The following is a 12,942-nucleotide window of genomic DNA, read 5'->3' as shown; positions in this document are numbered from 1 at the left end:
CTTTCTATTCAGGGTGCAGAGAAGAGACATCAGCCGCTCCACAGGAGGTGGAGCCAGCATTGTGGTGGCAGAGCACAGCCCTATTCAGAGTCCAGGTGCACACCTCCCACCCATCTGGATATCAATCTCTCTATTCACCACCAGGCTACCTAGCCCTGCCCCTCTCGGTTTCCCCAGCCCTGTCACTCACACAAACCAGACAGGCAGATACACATCATAGCAGAGGGGGGCTGAAATGGTTAGGCAAGCAAATGCCAACTTTCTAAAAGTGGTATTTGCAAACACAGAATATTAAAAGAAACTTTACTAAAATATGTATTTTATTATTCTGAGTTCAGGCATACTAAACCCGATTTTCTACCATGTTCCCTGGGTCTGTTAGGATCATAGGATGTAACAATTCTAACAGCCCATTCTGGCCTATGGAGAACAGGTAGCCTTACAATAGTGAAAAACGAAAATGGCTGTAATTCACTATTAGGACATGCCACACACCTCAGGGCTTGTCCTACCTTATGCTTACAATGCACCCTGCCCTTGGGCCTACCATAGAGGTGACTAATATGAAGTTAAGGGAAGGTTTAGGGACTGGGAAGTGGGTGCACTTGCCCAGTCAGCATGACAGTACCAGACTGCACGCAGGTTCTGCAATGGCAGACCTTAGACACATTTTACTAGGCCGCTTCTGTGGGTGGCACAACCAGTGCTGCAAGCCCACCAGCAGCATTTGTATTTACAAGCCCTGGGCACTCCTGGTGCACTTTACTGGGGTCTGACAGTAAACCAAATAAGCCAATCATGGAATCCAACCAACATATACATTTTAAATAGGGAGCACTTGCACTGTGGCACTGGTTGGCAGTGGCACAGTGCTCTGAACAGCTAACACCAGCAAAACACATGAGGCACAGCGACAAAAAGTGGAAGGGAGACTCACGCCAAGGTGCCAGGTCTAACACGGAGTAAATATGTGTAGTGGAGTTATATGGCTTAGCATGTAATTGAAACAAGTAGATAGTAATTATGTGGTATTGAGTGTACTGGAATAATGTGGAGTGTAATTATGTGGAATGGCATTTTGTGTAGTGGAGTAGTATGTTGTGGCATTTAATTAAGGGGTATGCCCACCATTTCACTTCCGCTGTCCTGCCAGTTTTATTGTCAGACTGTGAGACTCTGAGTTTGCTGTTGTGTGGAGCAGAAGAACGGATCCTGGGTCCACGTGAAGGAAGGAACCAGCTATCCAGGCTGGAGTATCAAGTCTGCTTTATCATCTCCTTTGCTACACGGCAGTGTGTTGCCCGGCCAGTGAGCACCTTGCTGAGTCTTTGCCTCTCCCTCCCACCGTGCTGCCTGATACGTAATCGAGTCCACAGAACCACCAAAAGCACACACCATTGTAGACTGAGGCCATCCCACAAAGTGACTCCCCTCCCTCACCTGCTCTCTCATCAATGACTGCTGCCAGGAAAATTAAATCAGTGAGTAATGCAGGTACTTCTCATAACAGTCACCTCTCCATGATCAGGCCTACGGCAGGCTGCAGTCAACACTGCCCTGAATGGATATGGTGTCCAGGGAGTCAGCGTTCATTTTTAAAAAGTGGAATAAATCGGAGTCGCCGGTATCAATTGTGCAGCCAGAGTAGTGGCACCGGAGCCACAAGATGTAAGGGGCCTAAATGTAAAGTCTACTACTTGGAATGTTTTTGAGTAGCTGCAGCCTCGCAGCTGATTAATGTGTGTGAGCCATGATACTGGTATATGCAGTTCAAAGCCTTCTGTAGGTCGAGTCCATGTACAGATTTTTATCTCTGTAACAGAAAACCTACATTACCTTTTATTGCAAAAGAAGACGCCATCCCCATTCCGCTTTTAGCAAGTAGTACAAAGCAAAATGTGCCAGGACTTGAAAAGTGGCATGTTTATGTGCTCTCTCTAACAAGAGGATGAGAAAGGGTGCTACAAAGAGAAAGAGACTGCTTGGGGAGGAAGAAAGAGGGTTCAGGAAAAGAGATGGGGCAATACATAGGTGGGCTGAATAAAGGGGGTTGAAATAACGTCTGAAGAGGGAGAGAGTGAGGAAGGAGAAATAAGTGGAGGAGGTGGAAGCGTGCAGGAGCATAGGCACCAGTTGTACAGCAGGTGCTGTGCACCTGGGCCGAGAGCTGTTAGGGGCCAGCTACACCAACATTCTGGCTGGATTTTCTATTAGATTGTTGGATGGATGGTTTATTTTCTTTGCTTCTCCCAGGGCCCATGATACCCATGCTATGCCACTGGTAGAAAGGTGGAACATTGAAACAATGTTCTGAAGTTTGCCTAAAGCACTGCTTGGGTTTTTGTCATAATTTTTATAGTGCATCAAAATTGTTTATTGTAATGTACTTTAAAAAACAATTATGATCAAAGCGGTGCTTTGGCAAACTTTAGGTGGTTGTTTTCAATGATCCACCTTTACTTTGAGCTTGTGACTGTGAGACTGTGTTCTGAAGCAGCACACAAAGGTTGCGTGCCTCAGTCCTCAGTTATCTGTGCCCAAAAAGAGCATTAAGCGCCCCGTCGTGCCTTTATACATTTTTATTGTCAGGCAGGCTCAGGTTGCCGGTTGTATCACTTTTGCCAAATTTGGGTTGAGGGGTTTCACGTGTGGAGATTTGCCGGTCATCTCACATTTGAATGCCCATACCCATTCACACGGGAAATTATGTGGCTTTAGGCCAGAGCTGCAGAGAAGCAGGTCACAGTCCCAGCATCTGCTCAACATCCTGTGATTCTGGGCAAATCATCTAATTTCCCTTTGCCCGCCCCCCAACCCCTAAAAAGGAACACATCCTACCTGGTCTAATTTTACTGGGAGGGTGAACATGTAAAGCGCGTCGAGTTTGCGCAGTATATAGGAAGAGTAGAGTGATCCCTGTGGCCGTTCCTGTGGCTGAGACCTAGGGCTGTTCCTCAAGGCCAGATGCATAGATCTCAGCTGCCGAAGCGCTCCTGTTAGTGCTAGGATAATTTATTCAGTTTTTATTGATAAAAGCATTTCCAATGTCTACACTGAGCAGGTGTTGCCTGCGGTTCAGTGACTAAATATCGAGGGACAAAATATCGACTACACAAAATATCGACTCCAAAATATAGAAGGACAGAATATCGACTCCCTATCTACAAACAGGTAGGTACTAAAATATCGATTCCAAAATATAGAATGTTAAAATATAGTTAGCCAAAATATCGAATTTTTTAAATGTATTAAAAATAATATAAAATTAATTAAATATTAAAAACAATTAAATAAAACATACATAATATAACATAAAAAAGCTTAAAATGTAAACATAATTAAAAAAAAGTAAAAAAAATTAGAGATTTTGTTGGATAGTGAGAGCGTAAAAAATTACTATTCCCACTCCAGTAATTGCAACAGTAGGGAAAACGTTGGATAGCGTAGGGGTAAAAATTACTATTCCCACTCCAAAGAGTGCAACAGTAGGGAAAGTGTTGGATAGCGGGAAGGTAAAAATTACTATTCCCACTCGAGTGAGTGCAACAGTAGGGAAAACGTTGGATAGCGTAGGGGTAAACATTACTATTCCCACTCCAGTGAGTGCAACAGTAAGGAAAGCATTGAATAGCGGGAGAGTAAAAGTTACTATTCCCACTCCAGAGAGTGCAACAGTAGGGAAATCGTTGGATAGCAGGAAGGGAAAAATTACTATTCCCACTCCAGTGACTCCAACAGTAGGGAAAGCATTGGATAGCGTAGGGGTAAAAATTACTATTCCCACTCCAGAGAGTGCAACAGTATGTAAAGCATTGTATAACGGGAAGAGAAAGATTACGATTCCCACTCCAATGAGTGCAACAGTAGAAAAAGCGTTGGATAGCATAGGGATAAAAATTACTATTCCCACTCCAGTGAGTGCAACACTAGGGAAAACATTGGATAGCATAGGGGTAAAAATTACTATTCCCACTCCAAAGTGTGAAACAGTAGGCAAAGCGTTGGATAGCGGGAGGGTAAACATTACAATTCCCACTCCAGACAGTGAAACAGTAGGGAAAATGTTGGATAGTGTAGGTGGAAAAATTACTATTCCCATTCGAATGAGTGCAACAGTAGGGAAAGCGTTAAATAGCGGGAGAGTAAAAATTATTATTCCCACTACAGTGAGTGCAACAGTAGGGAAAGCGTTGGATAGCGGTAGGCTAAAAGTTACTATTCCCACTCCAGAGAATGCAACAGTAGGGAAAGCATTGGATAGCGGGAAGGTAAACATTACTATTCTCACTCCAGTGAGTGCAACAGTAGGGAGAGTGAGGGATAGCGGGAGGGTAAAAATTACTGTTCCCACTCCAGTCACTGCAACAGTAGGGAAAGAGTTGGATAGCGGGAGGATACAAAATACAATTCCCACTCCTCAGAGTGCAACAGCAGGGAAAACATTGGATAGCGTAGGGGTAAAAATTACTATTCCCAGTCCAAAGAGTGCAACAGTAGGGAAAGCGTTGGATAGCGGGAGGGTAAAAATTACTATTCCCACTCCAGAGAGTGCAACAGTAGGGAAAGCGTTGGATAGTGTAGGGGCAAAATTTACTATTCCCACTCCAAAAAGTGTAACAGTAGGGAAAGCGTTGGATAGCGGGAGGGTAAAAATTACTATTCCCACTACAGTGAGTGCAACAGTAGGAAAAGTGTTGGATAGCGAGAGGGTAAAAATTATTATTCGCACTCCAGTGAGTGCAACAGTGAGAAAAGCGTTGGATAGCGGGAGGGTAAAAGTTACTATGCCCACTCCAGAGAATGCTACAGTAGGGAAAGCATTGGATAGCGGGAAGGTAAAAATTACTATTCTCACTCCAGTGAGTGCAACAGTAAGGAAAGTGTTGGATAGCGGGAGGGTAAAAATTACTATTCCCACTCCAGTGACTGCAACAGTAGGGAAAGAGTTGGATAGCGGGAGAGTAAAAAATACTATTCCCACTCCTGAGAGTGCAACAGTAGCGAAAAAGATGGATAGCGTAGGGGTAAAAATAACTATTCTAACTCCAAAGAGTGCAATAGTAGGAAAAGCATTGGATAGCGGGAGGGTAAAAATTACTATTCCCACTCCAGAGAGTGCAACAGTAGGGAAAGTGTAGGATAGCAGGAGGGTAAAAATTACTATGCTCACTCCAGTGACTGCAACAGTAGGGAAAGAGTTGGATAGAGGGAGGGTAAAAATCTATTCCCACTCCTGAGAGTGCAACAGTAGGGAAAGTAAAATAAGAATACATTAATTATCAATACCAATAAAAAGTTAATTAAAATTAATTACAATTATTAAAAATTAATTACCATTGTTAAAAAAATAATTACCAATTAATAAAAATTAATTACAATTAATAATTAATTATCAATTAATTATCAATACACATAAATTAAAAAAAATAATATTTACTTTATTACAATTCATTTACTTCCCACCCAATTCCCCTATCAACCCACTCACAATACTAAAAAATACAATTAACATTATTATCAATTAATGTATTAATAAATATCATTTAGCAATTAATAAAAATTCATTAGCAATTCATCCAAATTATTTACCCATTAACACAAATTAATTACCAATTATTAATTAATTATCAATTAATTATCAATACACATAAATTAAATAAATAATATTTACATTCTTACAATTAAATTACTTCCCACCCAATTCCCCTATAAACCCACAACCCACTCCCAATAATAAAAAATACAATTAACATTATTATCAATTAATCAATTAATAAAAATCATTCAGCAATTAATAAAAATTCATTATCAATTCATACAAATTAATTACCCATTAACACAAATTAATTACCAATTAATAATTAATTATCAATGAATTATCAATACAGATAAATTAAATAATTAATATTTACTTTATTACAATTAAATTACTTCCCACCCAATTCCCCTATAAACCCACAACCCGCTGCTAATAATCCAAATTAAAATTAACATAATTATCAATTAATCAATTAATATAAATTAATTATCAATTAATAAAAATTAATGACCAATTAATAATTAATTGTCAATCAATTAATGATCAAAACATCTAAATATAATTAATATTTAATTTACCATAATTAAATTACTTTCCACCCTATTCCGCTATAAACCCACAACCCGCTACAGAATTAAATTACGCAAAAATAAAATTACATAACATTCATTAGTTTTAAAAAAATTAAACATAAATTGCAAAAATAATACATAATTTTAACACATATACTACCATACATAACACTAAATTTTTTTCGATATTATGGGATTCTATATTTTTAAAGTCGATATTATGGAATTCTATATTTTTACATTCTATATTATGGAAATCGATATTTTGTACCCCAATTTAGATATTCTGACCTATCTATATTTTGATTTTCGATATTCTGTCCATTCTATATTTTGGAGTCGATATTCTGTCCATTCTATATTTTGGAATCGATATTTAGGTCATTCACCGTTGCCTGCCCCCTGCCTGCATGCCGGTGCTGCTCACTGATGCAGCACAGCTCTACAGACATCTCCCTCGGGGCCTTACAAACATAATCGGTCTGTGCTTCTCCCTCTTACATCTCTGACAACATCCGTTGGAGCAATGATCTTTGAACACCCCCTTTTGACAAGTGGGGCTGTGGAAACCATGTTCATACAAGGATGTATGAGATGGCAGAATTCCTGCTGGGTCGGTTTGTTAACCAAGCAGATGTGCAACCAAAAGAGGTGTTTAGCCACTACCAAAATGAAACTAGCCGAGGAACAAAAACAAAGAGGAGGAGCCATCACACTCTGTACAGTGTGATTACCAGAGAAAACGTTCTCTGAGTGAAATCGCCAGGAACAGAACTAAGCACCAAAGGAGGGACAGTTAGAGAAATGCACCAATAAGTAGCCAGCATTTCTGAATGCCAAAGTGAGTAACCAATGGCAATCCGTGGGTTTGCCAAACCCCAAAGAAGAGATATAACAGGTCGATCAAAGCTCGACCTAAAAATGGTAGGGCTCAGCTAGGAGCCCTATGGAACTCCAGGAGGCAAAGGAACCATCTTGGAGCAGAAAGGCTTCTGGAGGACCTGGAAATTGTGTTTTTTCAGGAAAGATGCCAACCACTTTAGGACTTTATGGCTGACACCATAACTTCATAATCACTCCACAAGACGGCCATGGGACACAGTGTCAAAAGCCGCACTTAGGTCCAGTAGCAGTAAAGCCGCAGTGTCCCCGTTGTCCATTACCTGGCGCAGAGATTCTGAAGCTAACAAAAGGGCCGACTCGGTGCTGTAACGGGGGCAGAAACCAGTTTGTGTACTATGTAGAAGATCCCTTTCCTCAATGAAACCTGACACTTGCTGGTTGATGTTTTTTTCAGCTACTATAGATAAGAAAGGAAGAAGGGAGAGGGACCTTTAAGTCTCTGGCTTAGCAGGATCAAGAGTGGGCTTTTTTAGCAGAGGAACAACAGAGGCATGTTTTCAGTTAAGAGCTACCTGGGCTGCCTCGAAGGAACTGTTGAGCAATTTCTTGAATACAGGAAGAAGTTCCATAGTACTCAGCTCCTGTTATATTATGTTATGTTATTTATACTTACACTGCACACAGATACTACAAGAGTGTCCTGGTGTTAACCTTGAGATATAAAAGGGGCCAGATTAATTAAAAAATGAAATGTTTTCAGTTTAAAAAAAAAAAAAAGATTCGGGTCCTGAATGCTGCAAAAGGCAAGAGGTAATGAGTTCCACGCCAAAGAGGATTTCAGAGCAAGGGAGCTGCCTCATGTCCTCTGCAAGCGGAACCGAGGCAACTGGCCAAAAGTTGAGAAGTAGAGCAGAGTGGTCTAGGAGGTGTGTAAAAGTAGAAGCGTTTTTGAAGATAAATTAGTCCCAGAGCATGGAGAGCACGATGAGCTATAACTAAGGATTTAAACTTTACCAGTTCTGCTACGAACAGGCAGTGAAGCGCCCGCAGATTTTGTCTCACGCTGTTTCTGGCAAGAATGCCAAGAAGAAACCTGGCTGCCGCGTTCTGAACCACCTGTAGTCTGTTCAACAGATAGCCCGGTGAGCCAACATAAAGGGTGTTGGCATAGTGTATTCGCGATAGAATAAGGTCATGGGTAACTGTTTCATTAGCAGACTTAGGAAGGAGAGGAAGAAATTTCCTGGATTTTTTAATAACCCAAAGCAAGTACAAGCCAGCTTCCAAATCTGAGTCAAAAACGTAAGGTTCTCTTCGAACCAGACCCCCAGATTTTTAACAGGTTGGCCTGTTGACGCAGGCAGAGCAAAGTCGGCCGGCCAAAGTGTTTCTCTAAACTGAGGGAGAAACTTGCCGAAGAGAAGGATTTCAGATTTCTCTTCTTTGCATTTGAGTTGCGCGGAGGCCAGCCAATGTAAAACTGCAGTAAGGCATTTTTTAGCGGCTTAAGTGGAGCCCTCATTTTTTCCCCAAGTCAACAAAAGCTGGGTGTAATCAGCGTAGGCAATGATCTTTGCTCCCAAGTCCTCCACCAGTTGAACCAGGGGAGTAACATGAATATTAAAAAGGAGAGGACTCAGGGAGGATCCCTGTAGATGCTCTCTGTGGTGAGGAGGCATCTGTAGGGAGCCAGACTTATACTAGACAGATACTCGGAGTGGCCGGGTCAAAAGGAGAACCCGACTTGATAGAAAATATGTACGCTTCAGCTCAGCCTCATCAATAGGTTTGAACTGGAGCAGGCAGTTTCCTTCATTAGAAGGCTCAAATCAAGGGGCCGATTCCGATCCTGGAAAAATATTCCCCGTACAAATCGTATCTGGAGTTTTTTCCGACCGAATCGTACAAGTCCCGTACAAACTGGCAAGTACGATTCGTATAGGAAAAAGTCCATACGAATCGCATTGGGAAAATTCCCCCACACGTCCTCGGGTTGGGAAAAGTCTCCGACACGTCCCCGGACATTTTTACGTACAAATGGGAAAACTGAAGTCCGAATGCGCAAGTACGATCCGTCCCATCCGTCCGATTGTACAACTGTATGGAAAAAAGACCGTCCGGAGCGAACTCCCATAGCAACCATGGAGATGTCCAAACAGGTGCCGGGTACGTGCCGAACACCCCCCCCAGCCCCCCCGTGTGTACGCGCCGTACCCCCAGCCCCCCGTATGTATGGAGCGTAACCCTAGCCCCCCGTATGTACGGAGCGTACCCGCAGCCCCCCGTATGTACGGAGCATACCCCCACCCCCGTATGTACGGTGCGGACCCCCAGCGCTATGCACTGGGGGTCCGCACCGTACATACGGGGGTGGGGGTACACTCTGTACATACGGGGGGCTTGGTGTACGCTCCGTACATACGGGGGGGCTGGGGGTACGCTCTGTACATACAGGGGTGGGGGTACGCTCCGTACATATGGGGGGCTGGGGGTACGCTCCGTACATACGGGGGGCTGGGAGGACGCTCCGTACATACAGGGGTGGGGGTACGGCGCGTCCATCCGCGGGGGGGCTGGGGGGCTGGCGCGTACCGGGCCCCCTTTTCCTCACGCTTCGCGGCGTACTTCGCTTTTCCGGCACTTTTTGGGTGCCGTAAAAATATTGCCGTCCGGAGTGCTGTCGGTACGAATCGTACTTGCTGGTACGTAAAAAGCTGCCAAACTCCGTCCGGACGTCACGTCTGCGGTGTCCCGGATCACATTTGTATGTATTTTTCTGTCGGTCGGTCTTTTTTCCGATTCGTACGGAAATGGTGTTTCCGTACGAATCGTACTTGCAAGTTTGTAGGGTTTTTTTCCCCGTGTACGAGTCCGCCGGAGAAAACGCTCCGACCGACAGTTTGTACCTGGTTTTTCCAGGATCGGAATCGGCCCCCAAGTGTCACAGTAGTGAACCTTTCTAGCAGCTTCTGGGATAGAGGAATAAATTGTTGCGACTTTGTTTGAGAAAAACCCTGTCAGTATGTTGTAGCTATCCTTAGATGATGACGTTACTGCATTTACTCAATCCAGCGATGTAAATGCTTTTACAATAGAGACGATCTCTCTGGAGGTGTTTCGGGCCATCTCAATTTTATTTGCGTAGAATTCACGCCGCACCTGCCTGTTGCGACAGTGATAGAATTTTGGGGCACAGCGATACACCTTCTTGCTGGTCTGGTCAAAAGACCTATGCCATATGCGTTCACATCGCTTACAGCTTTTTTTGAGTATGGCCAGTTCTTCAATGAACCAATCAGCCATAGAATTGGTTTAGCAAGCCCTTTTTACCACCACAGGTGCAATGAAATCCAGTACCTCCCAAGATCCAGTTGCCAATCTGATTATTGGCTGTAGTGGAACAGCTGTCAAGTATAGGTTGGCTTGCAGTTAGTGTTGAAGTAAGAATCAGTGAGGTAACCTTAGCCCATCTCCGAGTTTTCAGCTTCACTCCAGAATTAGCTTCGGAAGAGATGTTCTGAGAGATCCAAAAGGTAATAGCCCTATGATCAGACGAGACCAGTGGCAGGGGAGACCACACCACTAAGTCTGTAAGATTAGAAAATATAGTATCCAACGTATGTCCACACTTGTGAGTGGGCTCAGAGACCAGATGGGGCAGTTGAAGGCTAGCAAGTCTGCAACTAAAGCGGAAGCTAAAGGGCACATCATATCATAAAAATTAGGATTAATGTCACCAACCACAGTGAAGTTAGAATAGTGAAGGCTTAGTGGGGGCAGAATATCTGTTAGAGGAGATATAAAACTGGCAACCGGCCCTGGTGGCCAATAAATCAAAATCCCTGAAAAGGTGAAATTACTGAAGCAAAACAGGGAGAAAAGCGCTGCATCCAACTATAGCTATTGTGGTGAAGCTACACTTCAGAGATTGTTTGTACACAGTAGTAATACCCCCTACCCCTAATTCTGGCTAGATGGTCAGGCTTTCTCTCTGCTCTTCAGCCGGGCCCCAACTGAGTAGCCTCTTTAGACTACTCTTTGTGCTGCACAACTATATTCATGTTGTCTCAAGATAAATGTGAATTTGCAAAGTGATTGGTTGTCTAATCTCTGTTCTTGATCGCTCTATAGCACCTTGCTAAGTGTACACATGACACGGTTGACTGAATATGAGAACCTAGACTGAAAGAAGCTTAACAATGATATTTTAAAAAATTTTTGTAGATTTGGTGCTCAATGCTCTGCCTGAAGTAAAAACCTTCATCGGATATTTACTAAAACGCTGCTTGGACGAGTCAGCCTTTACTTTATTTCCATACTGTCTTGCTAAAGGTGTTTAGTTGCAGGACATGGATTACGCCTTGCCCTGGTTTACCTTGCCTAATTGTTCTGAGAGAGTGCAATAGAGCAAGAACATACTCCAAGAACGTGGGGATTTGAATGACTCAAATTCATAACACACACACTACTATCACTATGACAGCTTCATATGATGTTCACATGCCAAAAACCTGGAAACAAATTTATGCATAGAGGTGTCAAGGCTCTCAGTGGATTGGAAACCAAGAGGCAGCAGAAAAAAGTGATAAAAATGAAAGAATGAACACAAATATGCATGTATATAAATCACCTCGAATGAACACAGACACACACACACACACACACACACACACACACGCACACACACACACACACACACACAAACATGCTGGAGTTGGTAGTACAACATTTTGTATACCCCCCCATTCTGCATGTTTATATTAATCCGAATAATCTATTAATTGTAATATTATTAATCCGTTTGAAGTAATAACTCACCAATTATATTAACGAAAGAATTACACGTGGGATTTGCATTTTGCTTGGCTAAACTAATTGTATACTAATGTATGTACGCATACTAATGGTAGAAAATTAGAATATTGCATGATATATGTTGCTTTTGTGACGTAATTGTAAGTTGCACCAGATGACATCACTGGGTGAATATAAACGCTTTGGATGTTGCTATTATGCTAGATAATTACTGACACACAGGGGAATTAGTGAGGGTTTAACATTTTATTAGCCATTTCAATGTATTAATTACGTTTTTGTGTTTGTTTTACTTAAGTTGACCATTTGGGCCTTCGTAGAGATGGCTGACTGAGACACACGACGTGACTGCTACAGTTCCACGAGGTTTTGGGTGAAGTGCGCCTGCGCCACCGCCAGCAACAATGGCCTAGTCCTGACCCCAGGAGAGATGTACCAACCAAGGTCATACTGGGAGAGTTACCAGGACTACAAAACAATGAACTGTCTTTAAGCCGGAACCAGCAAGTGCGATGACTTAATCTAACGGACTATGTGAGAACTTTACCGAGTGACCCCAAATCCACCAATCAGGACTGTCTAAAACTAATTCTTGATACATTATGATGATAGTTTCATTATTAAAGTGGGTAGACAAACCAAATTAGGAAGTCCTTCTTCGAGCGAACTTTCATTTTCCTGACGTTATGCTGACGGAGAGGACGGTGACACTGCTGGACAGCTGTTATCATGAATCTTTGAGAGACTGAATTGCTGCCTGACTTTGATGAATTTAAAGATTTTTTCCATGACTTGACTGACTTAGAGGACAACTAATAGGCAGATTAGGTAAATATGATGTTCTGCGGTTTGGAAAATGATTTTCTAAAATTTGCAATTTAATTAGATAAACAATGTTTTGATTAATAAACAAATGTGTTGTGTTGATTATTTGAAGAAATTAGATGAAGAGAAGAGCATAAATAAATGAATTGATTTACCAAACTACAAAACCAACTAACTGATTCATCGCCATATGAGGGGGATATCATGAGGTTTGAAGCTAATAGAGGTATTCAATGCATATTAAGGTTTAGGTGAAAAGATATTCCTTTCATGTCAACGTATGGAATCTTATCCCTCTTGGGAAAGCAGATCAATAAAGTATGAGTGTTGTTGTTATGGGCCCCACCA

This window comes from Triturus cristatus, chromosome 5_1, assembly GCF_964204655.1.
Source record: "Triturus cristatus chromosome 5_1, aTriCri1.1, whole genome shotgun sequence".
In the NCBI taxonomy this organism is placed as follows: domain Eukaryota; kingdom Metazoa; phylum Chordata; class Amphibia; order Caudata; family Salamandridae; genus Triturus; species Triturus cristatus.
Note: the sequence above shows the minus strand (reverse complement) of the source record.